This window comes from Hordeum vulgare, chromosome 6H (genome assembly GCF_904849725.1).
Source record: "Hordeum vulgare subsp. vulgare chromosome 6H, MorexV3_pseudomolecules_assembly, whole genome shotgun sequence".
Lineage (NCBI taxonomy): Eukaryota > Viridiplantae > Streptophyta > Magnoliopsida > Poales > Poaceae > Hordeum > Hordeum vulgare.
Genome location: NC_058523.1, coordinates 115,718,243 through 115,736,996, shown reverse-complemented (window position 1 = coordinate 115,736,996; position 18,754 = coordinate 115,718,243).

Here is an 18,754-nt window from a genome sequence, read left to right as displayed (position 1 = left end):
GCTCCTGCGACAGAAGAGACGCATTTAGTCCTTGTCGTCGAGCCATGATCTCTAGCATGGGCGCACCAGATTGTCCAATACCTCCACAAAGGAGACCTCCCCGAGGAGCAACAATAAGCCAAAAGAGTATCCCAACCGTCAAGCATGTTTCAGTTCATGAACAACAATCTATACAAGAGTATCCCAACAGGTGCTAGCGGATATACACGAGGGGATTTGTGGCTCCCACATAGGATCACGAGCCCTTGTTGGGAAGGCGTTCCGGCAAGGCTCCTACTGGCCCACAGCCCTTCAAGACGGCTTGGCGATGGTAACGACATGTGAAGCATGCATATACCATGCCAAGCAAATAAACCAACCAGCACAAGCCCTTCAAACCGTCCACTCTCCTGGCCATTTTCGGTCTAGGGGCTCGACATCGTCGGTCCCCTCCCTCGTGCTACCAAGGGCTTCGAGTTCTTGTTAGTCGCTATAGGATCGAAAGTATGCCTAGAGGGGGTTGATTAAACTACTTGACAAGATAAAAAAAATTGTGTTTTCCCAATTCTACTTGAGAAACATCTACGACAGTTATAGCAGGTCAAGCACACCCTACACATGCAATTCTAATAGTATAGCAGCGGAAAGTAGAACATGCAAGTGTAAAGTAGAGGAGTAAGGTAGGGACATCAAACGCATGAGGTTGACACGGCGATTTTTTGCATGGTTCCAATAGGTGGCGCTATTGTACGTCCATGTTAGTGGAGACTTCAACCCACAGAGGGTAACAGCTGTGAGAGTCCAGGAGGGTCCACAAAGAAGCGGCCTTGTCTATTCCACCATGGCTTCCATCCACGGAGGACTAGCCTTACTAACGGTGGATCTTCACGAAGTAGACGATCTCCTTGCCCTTACAAACATATTGGTTCAAATCCACAACACGAAGTAGGAGGCTCCCAAGCGACACCTAACAAATCTAGGAGGCACCACCCTCCAAAAGGTAATATATGTGGTAGATCAATGAACTCCTTGCTCCTGTGTTTCTAAAGATAGTCTCATCAACACAAATCACTCTCTCACAAAATATGCATGGGTAGGAGAGGTTCATTTGGTGGAAAGCAGTTTGGGGAGGCCAGAGATCAAGTTTCAAATGATAGGATTGGAATATCTTGGTCTCAACACATGAGTAGGTGGCTCTCTCTCAGAAAATGGATCTGGCAGTGAAGTGTGTGTTCTAAGTGCTTATCCCACGGATGAGAGGTGGGTGAAGGGGTATATATAGGCAGCAGCCAAAATCCAACCGTTGCACACAAAAGGGAAAACTCAGTGACATCAAAGTTGACAACTCAGTGGTACCGATTAGCACTAAAGGTGTGAACTTTTGAATCTTGGTGAGACCGATATATGGAACTTGGTGGCACCGAAAAGGTGACTAATGGTTAGATGGCCAAACTCGGTGGCACCGATACTCAAACTCATAAATTCCGATTTTGTGTATCTTGGCAACAGAATGTTGGTCACACTGAACTCGGTAGCACTGACTTCGTTTCCGTTGCACCGATTTGGTGGGAATGGCTAGGGTTTATGTCTGAGGTCAAACTCGGTGGGTCCGATATGGAAATGTTGGTGACACCAAATTTGTGAATGTTGATCTTGACAGAGTGGATATGTGGGAAAAATGACTGAGTGTTTTGGTGGCTAACTTTGAGCATTTGAGCAATCAGTTCATTTTACTACCTCACCCCCCTTTAAAAGTATTGGCTTTCCTATGGACTCAAAAGTGATTTCTCAAAAATATAAAATGAAGAGTCTTCTAGCTTGAAGCTTGAGCCAACATTATTCCTTTCTTGCATCCAGGGGCATCTCCACATAAACCTTAAGCCAGAGCATCTTTTGAACTTTTTCTGAAATATACTTGGAAAACATATTAGTCCAATGATGCATATGTTGTGATCAATTATCAAAACCGCCTTGGGAGCAATTGCGCTTTCAATCTCCCCCTTTTTGGTAATTGATGACAACATATAGATCAAAGCTTCGACAATAGATATAATCAATTATTAGCATCGACGCTTTGAGAAGTATGTGAAAAGCAAGAGCTCCCCCTAAATTTTTGCATTATTTAAAATTTGCGTTTGAATGCAAATGCACAATCGATTAGGATCATGGGTCACTCTTACATGTCACGTACACCTTGGTGGTGCATAAAAAAAATAGGAATGAATAGCTATACACATGGCACCAACAAGATAAGTGAGTGATCTTCAGAAAGATAGCTAAAAGATAATAACGTAGCATCACACAAGATAAAGAGTATGATCACACACAGGATAAAGCCATCCAAAAGACCAAAGTTTTTTTAAAACCAAACGAGGGCAAATAAAGTCAAAAGCTCTCTCACAAAGTCTATGATCTATACATTTATCCCCCTTTGGCAACAAGTTACCAAAAAGTTCAAAAGCATAGAACTACTTGTCTCTCTGGGTAGCTGATGATGGAGTTGACAGAAGAGCGTCTGCGAAGGCTTCTGCTGAATGTCCTGGAGCTGGAGGAGTTGATACCAAAGGATCTTGAACTGGAGCTAGTGCTGAAGGTGCTGAAGATGTCTATATTGTCTCCTGAGCAGGTACAAGAGCTTACCTAGGCCCGGTGCAGAACTCAGTAGTAGTGGGAGGAGGAGACACTTCCTCCTCATCATCATCATCTTCATCTTCATCTTCATCTTCTGAGCATGGGATCTCCACTCAGTCAACTTCATGTTGAAGTTGTTTGACTATAGTTGTCAACTACCAAACCTTCACATCCATGTCATGAAATTTTGTTTCCACGACTCTCTCAAGGCTTTTCTGACTTTGAAGTATCTCCTGAGTGTTCTTCTCCATGCTTTGGACAGTGCTAACTAGAAATGTCATTTGCTCAGCTTGAGTTTTGAGATCTGGAACTAGAGGTGGCCTATTTCTAGCAGCCTCAACTTCTGCTGCCTCTGCTGCCCTTCTTGTTGCTGCTGAGTTGGGATCATTTTCATCCCTTACCACTTCATTGTCTTCAAACTCTGGCTTAAGAGGTAGATGGGTACGATCAAGTAGAAATGCATGTTTGCCTAGATTGGCATTGATAAGCATCTGAATGTAAGGAGCATATCCACAGGATCTCTTCTGATCCGCAACAGTTCTCCGGATAGTCTCTACTATCAAGTCCATTACTCTGAATCTGGTATGAGTGCCTAGCAGGTGCAGCAGGTTGATGGAATGTCCTCTAATCATCTTTTTGTCTCCTGATTTAGGCATCATGGTGTATCTCAAAATTGTGTTTGTTGTAGGAATGTCTGCTTGCAGAAAGTACATTGAACCCATCTTATGACTAGCCAAGTACTTGTGTGGAATTGTCCTATACATATTGGCCATTGACTTGTGACTCTGCTTTGCTTCTGCATACACATCTACATCTCGATCTTCCTACTTGGGGCACCAATGATAGCAGCCCATTCAGTAATTGTAACTTCATACTTGTGACCATCAGTCATCCACACTAAAGAGTCATCATAGAAATGAACAGTTGCATAGAATTGCATGATCATCTCGTCATTCCATGGGGTCATCTCTTTGCCAACAAACTTTTCAATGTCCACTAACCTGAAGTTCTCTTGGACATGGGGAAATAAATTCTCATTTTCCTTGATATATGCCTAGTTGACATACCTCATATCACTGACAGTAGGACTCTTGTTAAACAAGACAGTCTCATAAAATCTTGTTGTTCCTTGGTGTGAAACCTTGGATCAACAACAGTTCTTCTTCTGACAGCATATGGATCATTAGCTCTCCACTTTCTTAGTCCGGCATCCTTCCTCTTCTTCATATCTTCAGCTATTTTATGAGCAGCATTGTGAATGGGAAGGGTTGGTCTGATATTCCTAAGAATTGGTACATTCTCATCTTCTTCTTCCTCTGCAGCATGGGCCCTGGATGCAGGGCCTTTGCTCATGGCAGATGTAGGTATGTCCTTGGTAGTCCTTTTGGGAGCTACAACCTTCTTTGCTTTGGCATGAGGCTTAGGAGCAGATTTCATTGCATCAGCCATCAGCTTCTTTTTCTTGGGAGGAACTGGGGTATCCTCAGGAGATTCTTCCTCGGCATCTTCTGGGTGTTCAAACATTGAAGTCTTTCTCCCAACAAGATGAACAGTTCTCTTCCTGGGCCTCTTCACACCAGCCTTCTTGGCAGGTGCAACCTTGGAAAGTGTTGTGCTTTTCCTGGCATATTCAGGTGCTCTCAGATCGTCAAGGGTAGCAGTTAATTTCCTGACGGTTTTCCTTGGAACCTCTAAAGGAGCTGAAGTTTATTCTCGCACAAAGTCTGAGTCTTCTTCATTAGAATTCAGCTTCTTCCTCTGCCTGGTGGCTGCCTTGGGAAAACCATGGGAGCTGTAGGATCCAGGGTCAGAGTCAGACTTCTCTGGACTAGTGCATGAATCCATCTCAACACTCTACTCTCTAAAGTCATTTTGACTATCTTCTGAACCATACATATCTGACAGACAAGCACAAACTCGACAGCAATCAACAAAACTTGTGAAGCGGATATAGGAAGACAGAAAGGATGAACATCACAAAATTCAGATGTTTTTGAAAATTTGAACATAGAAATCCTTCGTTTTAACTTTCTGCAGAACTCATATCGATGGAACCGAGTTTGAACTTTCGGAGCCTCCGAGACACATGAACCCCTTAACAGAAACTTGGTCATCATTTTGAGGGAACCGAAAATGACAACTCGGTCTCACCGAGTCCATTCTCAGGAACCCTAGGTTCAAAATTGGTAGCACCGATTTTTGCAACTCGGAGTCACCGAGATGGGGTGTGCGGACTGTTAACCCTAAAAACTTCCTAGTTCTCTAATTTACGGGACTCATCAGGTGGATAGAGAAGTTGCGCAAAGTGGCTTCTGGATAATGATTTCCCATTGCATATAAATCAGATGGAGGAACGCCGAGGTGGTATGAACCATACCCTATCTTGGGGGTGGTCCGGCTACGGTGGCGACGGTGGTGAAAATTATGTCGGCGGCGATGATTCCCAGCGGCGGAGAAGCACGGGGACACAAGGGAGACGACCAGGGGTCTGATAACCCACAAGTACAAGGGATCGCAACAGTTTTCGAGGGTAGAGTATTCAACCCAAATTTATTGATTCGGCACAAGGGGAGCCAAAGAATATTCTCGAGTATTAGCGGCTGAGCTGTCAATTCAACCACACCCGAAAGACATAATATCTGCAGCATAGTAATGGTGGCAAACGTGACAGTAGCAGTTTTGTAGTGATCATAACAAAAGTAGCGAAAAAGTAACTTAGCAAAGATCAATATGTGGAAAGCTCTTAGGCAATGGATTAGTGATGGATAATTATGTCTGATGGCATTCATCATGCAACAGTCATAACATAGGGTGATACAAAACTAGCTCCAATTCATCAATGTAACGTAGGCATATATTCCATATATAGTCATATGTGCTTATGGAAAAGAACTTGCATGACATATTTTGTCCTACCTTCCCATGGCAGCGGGGTCCTAATGGAAACTAAGGGATATTAAGGACTCCTTTCAATAGAGAACCCGACCAAAGCATTAGTGTTGGGGAACGTTGCATGGGAAACAAAAAATTTACTATGCACACGAAGACCTATCATGGTGATGTCCATCTATGAGAGGAGATTTGGATCTACGTACCCTTGTAGATCGCACAGCAGGAAGCGTTAAGAAACACGGTTGATGTAGTGGAACGTCCTCACATCCCTCGATCCGCCCCGCGAACCGTCCAACAAACCATCTCGCGATCCGTCCCATGAACCGTCTTGCGATCCGTTACACGAACCGTCTTGCGATCTGTCTCATGATCCGTTCCGATCTAGTGCCGAACGGACGACACCTCCGCGTTCAGCACACGTACAGCTCGACGATGATCTCCGCCTTCTTGATCCAGCAAGCAAGACGGATAAGTAGATGAGTTCTCCGGCAGCGTGACGACGCTCTGGTGGTGGTGACGATCTACTCCTGCAGAGCTCCGCCCGAACTCCGCAGAAATACGATCTAGAGGCAAAACTATGGTGTCTAAATCTGAGTTGCACGTGGAAAAAGTTGTCTCAAATCAGCCCTAAATCACCAATATGTATAGGAGGGAGGGGAGGGACTTGCCTTGTGGGCCAAGCCCTCAAGGTGCGCCGGCCAAGAGGAGGAGTAGGACTCCTACTCCAATCCTACTCAAAATAGGATTGGAAAGTGGAGTCCTTCCCTTCCTTCCCACCTTTTTTTTGGTTTTCTCTCTATGGCGCATAGGCCTTATTGGGCTGTCCCACCAGTCCACTAAGGGCTGGTGCGCCACCCATAAGTCCTTTGGGCTTCCCCCGGGAGGGTTGCCCCCCTCCCTGTGAACTTCCGGAATCCATTCGTCACTCCCGGTACATTCCCGTTAATGTCTGAAAACTTTCCGGTAAGCAAATGAAGTCATCCTATATATCAATCTTTGTCTCCACACCATTCCGTAAACCCTCGTGACGTCTGTGATCTCATCTGGGACTCCGAACAACATTCGGTAACCATGCATATAACTCAACAATACTAAAACATCGCCAAACCTTAAGTGTGTAGACCCTGCGGGTTCGAGAACTATGTAGACATGCCCCGAGGTACTCCTCGCTCAATATCCAATAGCAGGACCTGGAAGCCCATATTGGATCCTACATATTCTCCGAAGATCTTATCGGTTGAACCTCAGTGTCAAGGATTCATATAATCCCGTATGTCATTCCTTTTGTCCTTCGATATGTTACTTGCCTGAGATTCGATCATCCGTATCCGCATACCTATTTCAATCTCATTACCGGCAAGTCTTGTGACTTACACTTAGTCACATTTCTTGCAAGGCTTGTGTCTGATGTTGTATTACTGAGTGGGCCCCGAGATACCTCTCCGTCACACGAAGTAACAAATCCCAGTCTTGATCCATACTAACTCAATGGACACCTTCGGAGATACCTGTAGAGCACCTTTATAGTCACCCAGTTACGTTGTGACATTTGATACACACAAGGCATTCCTTCGGTGCCAGTGAGTTATATGATCTCATGGTCATAGGAACAAATACTTGACACGCAGAAAACAATAGCAATAAAATGACACGAGCAATATACTACGTATATAATTTGGGTCTTGTCCATCACATGATTCTCCTAATGATGTGATCCCATTATCTAGTGACAACACTTGCCTATGGTCAGGAAACCTTGACTATCTTTGATCAACGAACTAGTCAACTAGAGGCTCACTAGGGACAGTGTGTTGTCTATGTATCCACACATGTATTTGAGTTTCCAATCAATACAATTCTAGCATGGATAATAAACGATTATTATGAACAAGGAAATATAATAATAACTAATTTATTATTGCCTCTAGGGCATATTTCCAACAGTCTCCCACTTGCACTAGAGTCAATAATCTAGTTCACATCACCATGTGATTTCAACGAATCCAACACCCATATAGTTCTGGGGTCTGATCTCATCTTGCTCGTGAGAGAGGTTTTAGTCAATGGTTCTGAAACTTTCAGATCCGTGTGTTCTTTAAAAATATTTATGTCATCTCATAGATGCTGCTACTACGTGCTATTCGGAAATACTCCAAATATGTACTCTACTATATGAATTCGTTTTACTACTCATAGTCATTCGGATTAGTGTCAAAGCTTGCATCGACGTAACCCTTTACGAGGAACTCTTTAACCACCTCCATAATCGAGAAAAATTCCTTAGTACATTAGTTACTAAGGATAACTTTGACCGTTGTTCATTGGTTCAATCCTGGATCACTCTCTGTACCTCTTAACAGACTTATGGCAAGCCACACATCAAGTGCGATACACAGTATGGCATACTGTAGAGTATACGGCTAAGGCATAGGGGATGACCTTCGTCCTTTCTCTTTCTTCTGACGTGGTCGGGATTTTTGAGTCTTACTCATATTCACACCTTACAACACAGCCAAGAACTCTTTCTTTGCCGGTCTATTTTGAACTCCTTCAAAAACTTGTCAAGGCATGCATTTCATTTGAAAGTTCTATTAAGCGTTTTGATCTATCTCTATAGATCTTGATGCTCAATGTTCAAATAGCTCTATCCAGGTCTTCCTTTGAAAAGATCCTTTCAAACAACCTTTTATGCTTCACATAAATTCTACATTACTTCTGATCAACAATATGTCAACCACATGTACTTATCAGAAATTCTATAGTGCTCCCACTCACTTCTTTGGAAATACAAGTTTCTCATAAACCTTGTACAAACCCAATCTTTGATCATCTTAATCAAAGTGTATATTCCAACTCCGAGATGCTTGCACCAGTCCATTGAAGGATCGTTGGAGCTTGCATACTTGCTAGTATCCTTAGGATCGAAAAAACCTTTTGGTTGTATCACATACAACCTTTCCTCAAGGAAATCGTCGAGGAAACAATGTTTTGACATCATGTGTGCAATATTTCGTAAATAATGCAGCAACTACTAACATAATTCCTACAGACTTTTAGCATCGCTACGAGTGAGAAAGTCTCATCATAGTCAACTCTTTGATCTTGTCAGGAACATCTTTGCGACAAGTCGAGCTTTTCTTAATGGTGACTTATCACCATCATCGTCTGTCTTTCTTTTAAAGATCCATCTTTACTCAATAGTCCTACGACCATCAAGTAGTTCTTCCAAAGTCTACACTTTATTTTCATACATGGATCCTCTCTCGGATTTCATGACTTCCAGCCATTTGTCGGAATTCGGGCCCACCATCGCTTCTCCATAGCTCGTAAGTTCATTGTTGTTTAACAATATGACATCCAAGACAGGGTTATCGTACCACTTTGTAGTAGTACGCGACCTTGTCGACCTACGAGGTTTATAGTAACTTGATCTGAAGCTCATCATCAGTTTTCTACTTCAATTGGTGTAGGCGCCACAGGAACAACTTCCTGCGCCCTGCTACACACTGGTTGAAGTGACGGTTCAATAACCTCATCAAGTTCCACCACCCTCCCACTTCAATTCTTTCGAGAGAAACCTTTCCTCGAGAAAGGATTCGTTTCTAAAAAAACACTTTGCTTCCAGATCTGAAATAGGAGATGTATCCAACTGTTTTGGATATCCTATGAAGATGCATTTATCCGCTTTGGGTTCGAGCTTATGAGACTAAAACCTTTTCACATAAGCGTCGCAGCCCCCAAACTTTCAAGAAACGACAACTTAGGTTTCTCCAAACCATAGTCTATACTGTGTCATCTCAATGGAAATACGCGGTGCCCTATTTAAAGTGAATGCGGTTGTCTCTAATGCATAACCCATAAACGACAGTGGTAATTTGAAAAGAGACATCATAATATGCACGGTATCAAATAGGGCGCGACTATGATGTTCGGACACACCATCACACTATGGTGTTCTAGGTGGCATAAATTGTGAAACAATTTCCACATTGTCTTAACTGTGTACCAAAAACTCGCAACGCAGATATTCAGACATTTTATCCTCTTGTCACGACGATCTTCACTCTGAAACAGCTTTGAACTTTTCAACATTTCAAACTTGTGATTCATCAAGTAAATACTCGTGCATGTACTCAAATCGTCAGTGAAGTAAGAACATAACAATATCCACTGCGTGCCTTAGTACTCATTGTACTTGAACACATCAAAAATGCATTACTCCCAACAAGTTACTCTCTTGTTCATGTGGCATGATTTGCATGTCTCAAGTGATTCAAAATCAAGTGAGTCCAAACAATCCAACTGCACGCCTCAAACGTTTCGAAAATGAGTGAGTACAAAGATCCATCAGCATGGAGCTTCTTCATACATTTTATACCAACATGACTCAAGTGGCAGTGCAACAACTAAGTGGTACTATCATTACTACTTTGTATCTTTTGGCACAAATATTATGAACATGTGTAACACTACGATCGAGATTTCAATAAACCATTGAGGGTAATTATTCAAGCAAATAGAATAACTCTTATTTTCTTTAAATGAATAATCATATTGCAATAAACACGATCCAATCATGTTCATGCTCAACGTAAACACCAAATAACAATTATTCAGGTTTAACACCAATCCCGATGGTAGAGGGAGCGTGCGATGTTTGATCACATCAACCTTGGAAACACTTCCAACACTTATCGTCACCTCGCCTTTAGCTAGTCTCCGTTTATACCGTAGCTTTCATTTCGAGTTACTAATCACTTAGCAACCAAACCGGTATCCAATACCCTCGTGCTACTAGGAGTACCAGTTAAGCACACATCAATATCATGTATATCAAGTACACTTTTGTCGACTTTTCCAGCCTTCTTATCTACCAAGTATCTAGGGTAGCTCCGCCTCAGTGACCGTTCCCCTCATAACAGAAGCACTAAGTCTCGGGTTTGGGTTCAATCTAGGGTTTCTTCATTAGAGCAGCAATTGGTTTGTCGTTCCATGAAGTATCCCTTCTACCCCTTGCCCTTCTTGAAACTAGTGGTTTTACTAACCATCAACAATTGATGCTCCTTCTTGATTTCTACTTCCGCAGTGTCAAACATTGCGAATCACTCAAGGATCATCATATCTATCCTTAATATGTTATAGTTCATCACGAAGCTCTAGCAGCTTAGTGGCAGTGATTTTGGAGAACCATCACTATCTCATCTAGAAGATTAACTCCCATTTGATTCAAGTGATTGTCGTACTCAGACAATCTGAGAACATGCTCAATGATTTGAGCTTTTCTCCTTTACTTTGTTGGCAAAGAATCTTGTCGGAGGCCTCATACCTCTCAACAAGAGCACGAGTATGAAATCTCAATTTCATCTCTTAGAACATCTCTTATGTTCTACAACGTTTTCAAAACGTCTTTGGCGCCTTGCTTCTAAGGCATTAAGTATTAGGCACTGAACTATCACGTAGTCATCAAAAACGTGTATGTCATATGTTCGCAACATCCACAGACGACGCACGAGGTGCAGCACACCGAGTGGTGCCTTAAGGACATAAGCCTTCTGTGCAGCAATGAGGACAATCCTCAGTTTTACGGACTCAGTTCGCAAAGTTGCTATTATAAACTTTCAACTAAATTTTCTCTAAGAACATATAAAAACAGTAGAGCTATAGCGCAAGCTACATCGTAATTTGAAAAGACCATTAGACTATGTTCATGATAATTAGTTCAATTAATCATATTACTTAAGAACTCCCACTCAAGAAGTACATCCCTCTAGTCATTTGAGTGGTACATGATCCAAATCCACTATCTCAAGTCCGATCATCACGTGAGTCGAGAATAGTTTCAGTGGTAAGCATCTCTATGCTAATCATATCAACTATATGATTCATGCTTGACCTTTCGGTCTCATGTGTTTCAAGGCCATGTCTGCACATGCTAGGCTCGTCAAGTTTAACCCGAGTGTTCCGCGTGTGCAACTGTTTTGCACCCGTTGTATGTGAATGTTGAGTCTATCACACCCGATCATCACGTGGTGTCTCGAAATGACGAACTGTCGCAATGGTGCATAGTCGGGGAGAACACAATTTTGTCTTCAAATTTTAGTGACAGATCACCTCCTAATCCTACCGTCGTTCTAAGCAAAATAAGGTGCATAAAAGGATTAACATCACATGCAATTCATAAGTGACATGATATGGCCATCATCATGTGCTTCTTGATCTCCATCACCAAAGCACCGGCACGATCTTCTTTTCACCGGCGCCACACCATGATCTCCATCAACGTGTCGCCATCGGGGTTGTCGTCCTACTTATGCTATTACTACTAAAGCTACGTCCTAGCAATATAGTAAACGCATCTGCAAACACAAACGTTAGTTTAAAGACAACCCTATGGCTCCTGCCGGTTGCCGTACCATCGACGTGCAAGTCGATATTAAATATTACAACATGATCATCTCATACATCCAATATATCACATCACGTCATTGGCCATATCATATCACAAGCATACCCTGCAAAAACAAGTTAGACGTCCTCTAATTTGTTGTTGCATGTTTTACATGGTTGTTATGGGTATCTAGTAGATCGCATCTTACTTACGTAAAAACCACAACGGAGATGTGCAAATTGCTATTTAACCTCTCCAAGGACCGCCTCGGTCAAAACTAATTCAACTAAAGTTGAAGAAACCGACACCCGCCAGTCATCTTTATGCAACGAGGTTGCATGTCAAGCGATGAAACCAGTCTTTCGTAAGCGTATGAATAATGTTGGTTCGGGCCGCTTCAATCCAACAATACCGCTAAATCAATAAAAGACTAAGGAGGGCAGCAAATCAAACATCACCGTCCACAAAACCCTTTGTGTTCAACTCGAGATAACATCTACGCATGAACCTAGCTCATGATGCCACTGTTGGGGAACGTTGCATGGGAAACAAAAAATTCCTACGCACGTGAAGACCTATCATGGTGATGTCCATCTACGAGAGGAGATTTGGATCTACGTACCCTTGTAGATCGCACGGCAGGAAGCGTTAAGAAACGCGGTTGATGTAGTGGAACGTCCTCACGTCCCTCGATCCGCCCCGAGAACCGTCCTGATTTCGGTCCCACGAACCGTCCCGCGATCCGTCCCACGAACCGTCTCGCGATCCGTTGCACAAGTCGTCTTGCGATCCGTCTCATGATCCGTTCCGATCTAGTGCCGAACGGACGGCACCTCCACGTTCAGCACACGTACAGCTCGACGATGATCTCGGCCTTCTTGATCCAGCAAGCAAGACGGAGAAGTAGATGAGTTCTCCGGCAGCGTGACAACGCTCCGGTGGTGGTGACGATCTACTCCTGCAGGGCTCCGTCCAAACTCCGCGGAAATACGATCTAGAGGCAAAACTATGGTGTCTAGATCTGAGTTGCACGTAGGAAAAGTTGTCTCAAATCAGCCGTAAATCACCAGTATATATAGGAGGGAGGCGGAGGGACTTTCCTTGAGGGCCAAGCCCTCATGGTGTGCCGGCCAAGAGGGGGAGTACGACTCCTACTCCAATCCTACTCAAAATAGGATTTGAAAGTGGAGTCCTTCCCTTCCTTCCCACCTTTTATTTTTTTTTTCTTTGGTTTTCTCTCTATGGCGCATAGGCCTTATTGGGTTGTCCCACCAACCCACTAAGGGCTGGTGCAACACCCATAAGTCCTTTGGGCTTCCCCCGGGAGGGTTGCCCCCTGCTACTTCTCAAACAACAGCGCCAGAAATTGACACGTTGACAGAGACTGGGCTTGCGTTGGTTTTTCCCTTGAAGAGGAAAGGGTGATGCAGCACAGGAGCAGTAAGTATTTCCCTCAGTTTGAGAACCAAGGTGTCGATCCATAAGGAGGGTCTCGTCAAGTCCAAAGTACCTGCGCAAACACAAACAAGCTTGCACCCAACGCTTCAAAGGGGTTGTCAATCCCTTCAAGATTGTTTGCAAAGTGAGATCTGAAGGCGGAAAGTGCAACGAAGTAAAAAGTGTAAGGATGAAAATATGGTGTGGAGTAGACCCTGGGGGCCATAGTGTTCACTAGAGGCTTCTCTCAAAATAGCAAGTATTACGGTGGGTGAACAAATTACTGTCGAGCAATTGATAGAACCGCGCAAAGTCATGACAACATCTAAGGCAATGATCTAGCATATAGGCATCACGTCCGAGACAAGTAGACCGATACTTTCTGCATCTACTACTATTACTCCACACATCGACCGCTATCCAGTATGCATCTAGTGTATTGATTTCATGACGAACAGAGTAATGCTTTAAGCAAGATGACATGATGTAGAGGCATAATCTCAAACCAATGATGAAAACCCCATCTTTTTACCCTTGATGGCAACAACACGATACGTGCCTTGCTACCCCTTCTGTCACTGGGTGAGGTCACCGCACGGTATGAACCCAAAACCAAGCACTTCTCCCATTGCTAGAATCATAGATCTAGTTGACCAAACAAAACCCACAACTCAAAGAGAATTACAAGGATATGAAATCATGCATAAGAGAGATCAGAAGAAACTCAAATAAGATTCATAGATAATCTGATCATAAATCCACAATTCATCGGATCTCGACAAACACACCACAAAAGAATATTACAACGGATAGCTCTCCATGAAGATCATGGAAACTTTGTATTGAAGATCCAAGAGAGAGAAGAAGTCATCTAGTTACTAGCTATGGACCCGTAGGTCTATGGTGAACTGCTCACACATCATCGGAGAGGTCATGGTGTTGATGAAGAAGCCCTCCGTGTCCGAATCCCCCCTCCGGCAGGGCACCAAGACGTGCCCCAGATGCGATCTTGCGGAGACAGAAGCTTGCGGCGGCGGAAAAGTGATTGCGATCGTCCTCTGATTTTTTTGGGAATATTTGGGAATTTATAGGCGCAAGATCTAGGTCAGGGGACGTCCAGGGGGACCACAAGCCTACATGGCGCCCCCCTGGCCGCGGGGTGGCCGCTTGTGGGGCCCCTGGTGCTCCTCTGGCTTGGCCCCTAAGTCCTCCGATCTTCTTCCGTTCCAGAAAAAATCTTTTCGGGGATTTTCTTCCGTTTGAACTTCGTTTCGAAATCTCCTCTGAAAGGGGTCAAAAACATGGGAAAAACAGGAACTGGCACTTGGCACTGAATTAATAAGTTAGTCACAGAAAATAAATAAAAGGCATGCAAAACATCCAAAGTTTGATAGGATAATAGCATGAAACCATCAAAAATTATAGATACATTGGAGACGTATCAAGCATCCCCAAGCTTAACTCCTGCTCGTCCTCGAGTAGGGAAGTGATAAAGAATGAATTTTTGATGTGGAATGCTACCTAGCATAGTTGCCCTTTGCAACTTCTTTCACGTGGCATGAATGTTCAGATCCGTAAGATTCAAAACAATAGTTTGCTATTGACATGAAAACAATAATACTTCAAGCAAACTAGCAAAGTAATCATGAACTTTCGAAATAACAAGGCCAAAGAAAGTTATCCCTACAAAATCATATAGTGTGGCTATGCTCCATCATCCTCACACAACTAATGTAAATCATGCACAACCCCGGAATTGGCCAAGTAATTGTTTTCTCACTCTTGCTTTCTCAAACTTTTTATAACTATCACGCAATACATGAGCGTGAGCCGTGGATATAGCACTATAGGTGGAATAGAGTGTGGTGGTGGCTGTGAGACAAAAAGGAGGAGATGGTCACACTGACTCGGCATATCAATAGGCTATGGAGATGCCCATTAATAGATATCAATGTGAATGAGTAGGGATTGCCATACAAGAGATGCACTAGAGCTATAAGTATGTGAAAGCTCAAGAGGAAAACTAGTGGGTGTGCATCCAAGTTGCTTGCTCACGAAGACCTAGGGCAATTTTGAGGAAGCCCGTCATTGGAATATACAAGCAAGTTATATAATGAAGATTACCACTAGTGTATGGAAGTGACAAAGCAAGAAGCTCTCAATCATGAAGAACATGGTGCTAACATGAAGCACAAGTGTGGAAAAAGATAGTAGCATTGTCCCTTCTCTCTTTTCTCTCATTTCTTTTTTTATTTGGGCTCTTATGCCTCTTTTTTTATTTTCTCTTTTTTTTTGTTTTTGGGCTCTTTGGCCTCTTTTTTTGATTTCCTCACATGGGACAATGCTCTAATAATGATGATCATCACACTTTTTAGTTACTCAAAGCTCAAAGATCACAATGATGATGACTCCACAGGAAATGCCTCCGGCAGTGTACCGGGATGTGCAACGATCTAGTATGATCATGCAATGGCAATATGAGAGTGACGGCACAAGTCATGAGACGGAACGGTGGGAGTTGCATGGCAATATATCTTGGAATGGCTATGAAAATGCCATAGTAGGTAGGTATGGTGGGTGTTTTGAGGAAGGAATTTGGTGGGTTTGTGCACCGGCGAGAATTGCGCGGCACTAGAGAGGCTAGCAATGGTGGAAGGTGAAAGTGCATCTATACCATGAACTCAACATTAGTCATAAAGAACTCACATACTTGTTGCAAAAGTTTTTATTAGTAATCGAAACAAAGTGCTAAACGCATACTCCGAGGGGAAGGGTTGGTTGGTGTAAAACATCACGCGATCCCGACCTCACCACAAAGGATGACAATCAATAGATCAATTATGCTCTGACTTCCTAACATAGCGGTTCACCATACGTGCATGCTACGAGAATCACTAACTCCAACACAAGTATCTCTAGATTCACAACACCCTACTAACATAACTTTTAATATTACCGAATCCACATCTCAAAACTAATTGAGAGGAAACAAAACTTCTCTTTCTACTCAATGCACATGAAGATGGAGGTTTTTGCATCCTCTTTGGGTACCTAGCACATGGGACTACTTTCATAGCATAAGCCAACTACCAAATCACGCACCACCGTGCTCTAAAGATATAAGTGAAGCACAAGAGCAAAATTATCTAGTTCAAAAGATATAAGTGAAGCACAAGAGCAAAAGTATCTAGCTCAAAAGATATAAGTGAAGCACAATGAGCATTCTAGCAAAATCATGATGAGTGCATGTCTCTCTCTCTCAAAAAGGTGTGCAGCAAGGATGATTGTGACACAACAAAAAGAAAAGACTCCTAAGATACAAGACACTCCAAGCAAAACACATATCATGTGGTGAATAAAAATATAGCTCCAAGTAATGTTACCGATGGATTGAAGACGAAAGAGGGGATGCCTTCCCGGGGCATCCCCAAGCTTAGGATTTTTGGTGTCCTTGAATTTGTCTTGGGGGGCCTTGGGCATCCCCAAGCTTGAGCTCTTTCCACTCCTTATCTCTTTGTCCATGAGAACGTCACCCAAAACTTGAAAACTTCACAACACAAAACTTAAACAGAAACTTGTGATAACATTAGTACAAGAATACAAAATACCACTTCCTTTGGTACTGTAGCAAACTTGAATTCCATCTATATTGATGATGGGCTACTGTATTCTCACTTTCCCATGTCTAGTAACCCCCGATACTAATCATATTTTCATCAAAACAAGCAACCAACTCAACAAAAACAGAATCTGTCAAAAACAGACCAGTCTGTAGCAATCTGTATACTTCGCATACTTCTGGTACCTCAAAAAATCTGAACAATTACGACGGTCTGGGGAAAAGGCATATCAATCAACAGCAAGAAGAACCAACTCAAAATCTCTTTCAGAATAAAAATGAAAAATCATCTCATGAGCGAAAAGTTTCTGTCTTTTTCCAGCAGGATCAAACAACCATTACCAAGACTGGTCATAAAGGTTTTGCTTGGCTCAAACACAAAAAGAAACACAAAAAACACAATCAAAACAGAATTGTGAAAGTGTGGACGCAACAAAACAGAAAGAAAAAGATAAATTCATTGGGTTGCCTCCCAACAAGCGTCATTGTTTAACGCTCTTAGCTAGGCATAGTAGCGATAAAATCACATATCATCGTCTTTGGTGCTCAAACCATAAGTAGCCCTCATCATGGATTCATAAGGCAATCTTATTTTATTTCTAGGAAAGTGTTCCATGCCTTTCCTTAAAGGAAATTTAAATCTAATATTCCCTTCCTTCATATCAATGATAGCACCGATAGTCCTTAGGAAAGGTCCACCAAGAATAATAGGGCATGTAGGATTGCAATCAATGTCAAGCACAATGAAATCCACGGGTACATAGTTCCTATTTGCAATAATAAGAACATCATTGATCCTTCCCATGGGTTTCTTGATAGTAGAATCAACAAGATGCAAATTAAGAGCACACTCTTCCATCTCATTAAAACCCAGAATATCACATAAAGACTTTGGAATCGCAGAAACACTAGCACCCAAATCACACAAAGCATTGCACTCATAGTTTTTTATTTTGATTTTGATGGTAGGTTCCCACTCATCATGAAGCTTTCTAGGGATAGAGACTTCCAATTCAAGTTTCTCTTCAAGAGCTTTTATCATAGCTTTGACGATATGATCGGTAAAGGCTTTGTTTTGGCTATAACCGTATGGAGAGTTCAACATGGATTGTATAAAAGAAATGCATTCAATCAAGGAGCAACTATCATAATTGAATTCCTTGAATCCACAGTAGTAATTTCATTACTACTCAAAGTTTTAACGTCTTGTAACGACCAAACCTCGAAGGATTTGTGTCTCTGTGCTTTACTGTGCTAGTCCCTGGATCGACTCGCTAGTACACACAGTATAGATGAAAACCAGATATAGCAAGTGCATCATTTATAATAATGTATGATCCAAAATTTATAAAATATAACAATCCGCATAGCACTTAGCTAGCTTTATTCTATCAAACAGCGGAAAAGTAGCAGAATAATAACGATGAGTCCCATCATAGCCCACTGGCGATGTTGAGTGAAGACTCGCGACCCTAACGGTACCTTACTCCTCGTCTGAATATCATGCAACATGATACGTTGCAGCCATATAGGTCAATACTTTGAATGTATTGGCAAGTTACACAGGAAAAGTAATATAACAGACCTACATGTATATGCATAGAATAACAAGAGAAAGGCTGATGGTTATTTTGCAGAAAGCTGATTTTATCCTCATAGCTACCTAATAGTCAAGTTTTAATTTGTTTGCTACAATAACTCACATATGGTTGAATTGGCATCTCCAACTCCAACCTATTACCATTATTAAGTTTCCCATCAAGTTTTATTAAGTGTGTCATCTGTCAAGATCATCCAACAACTGTAAT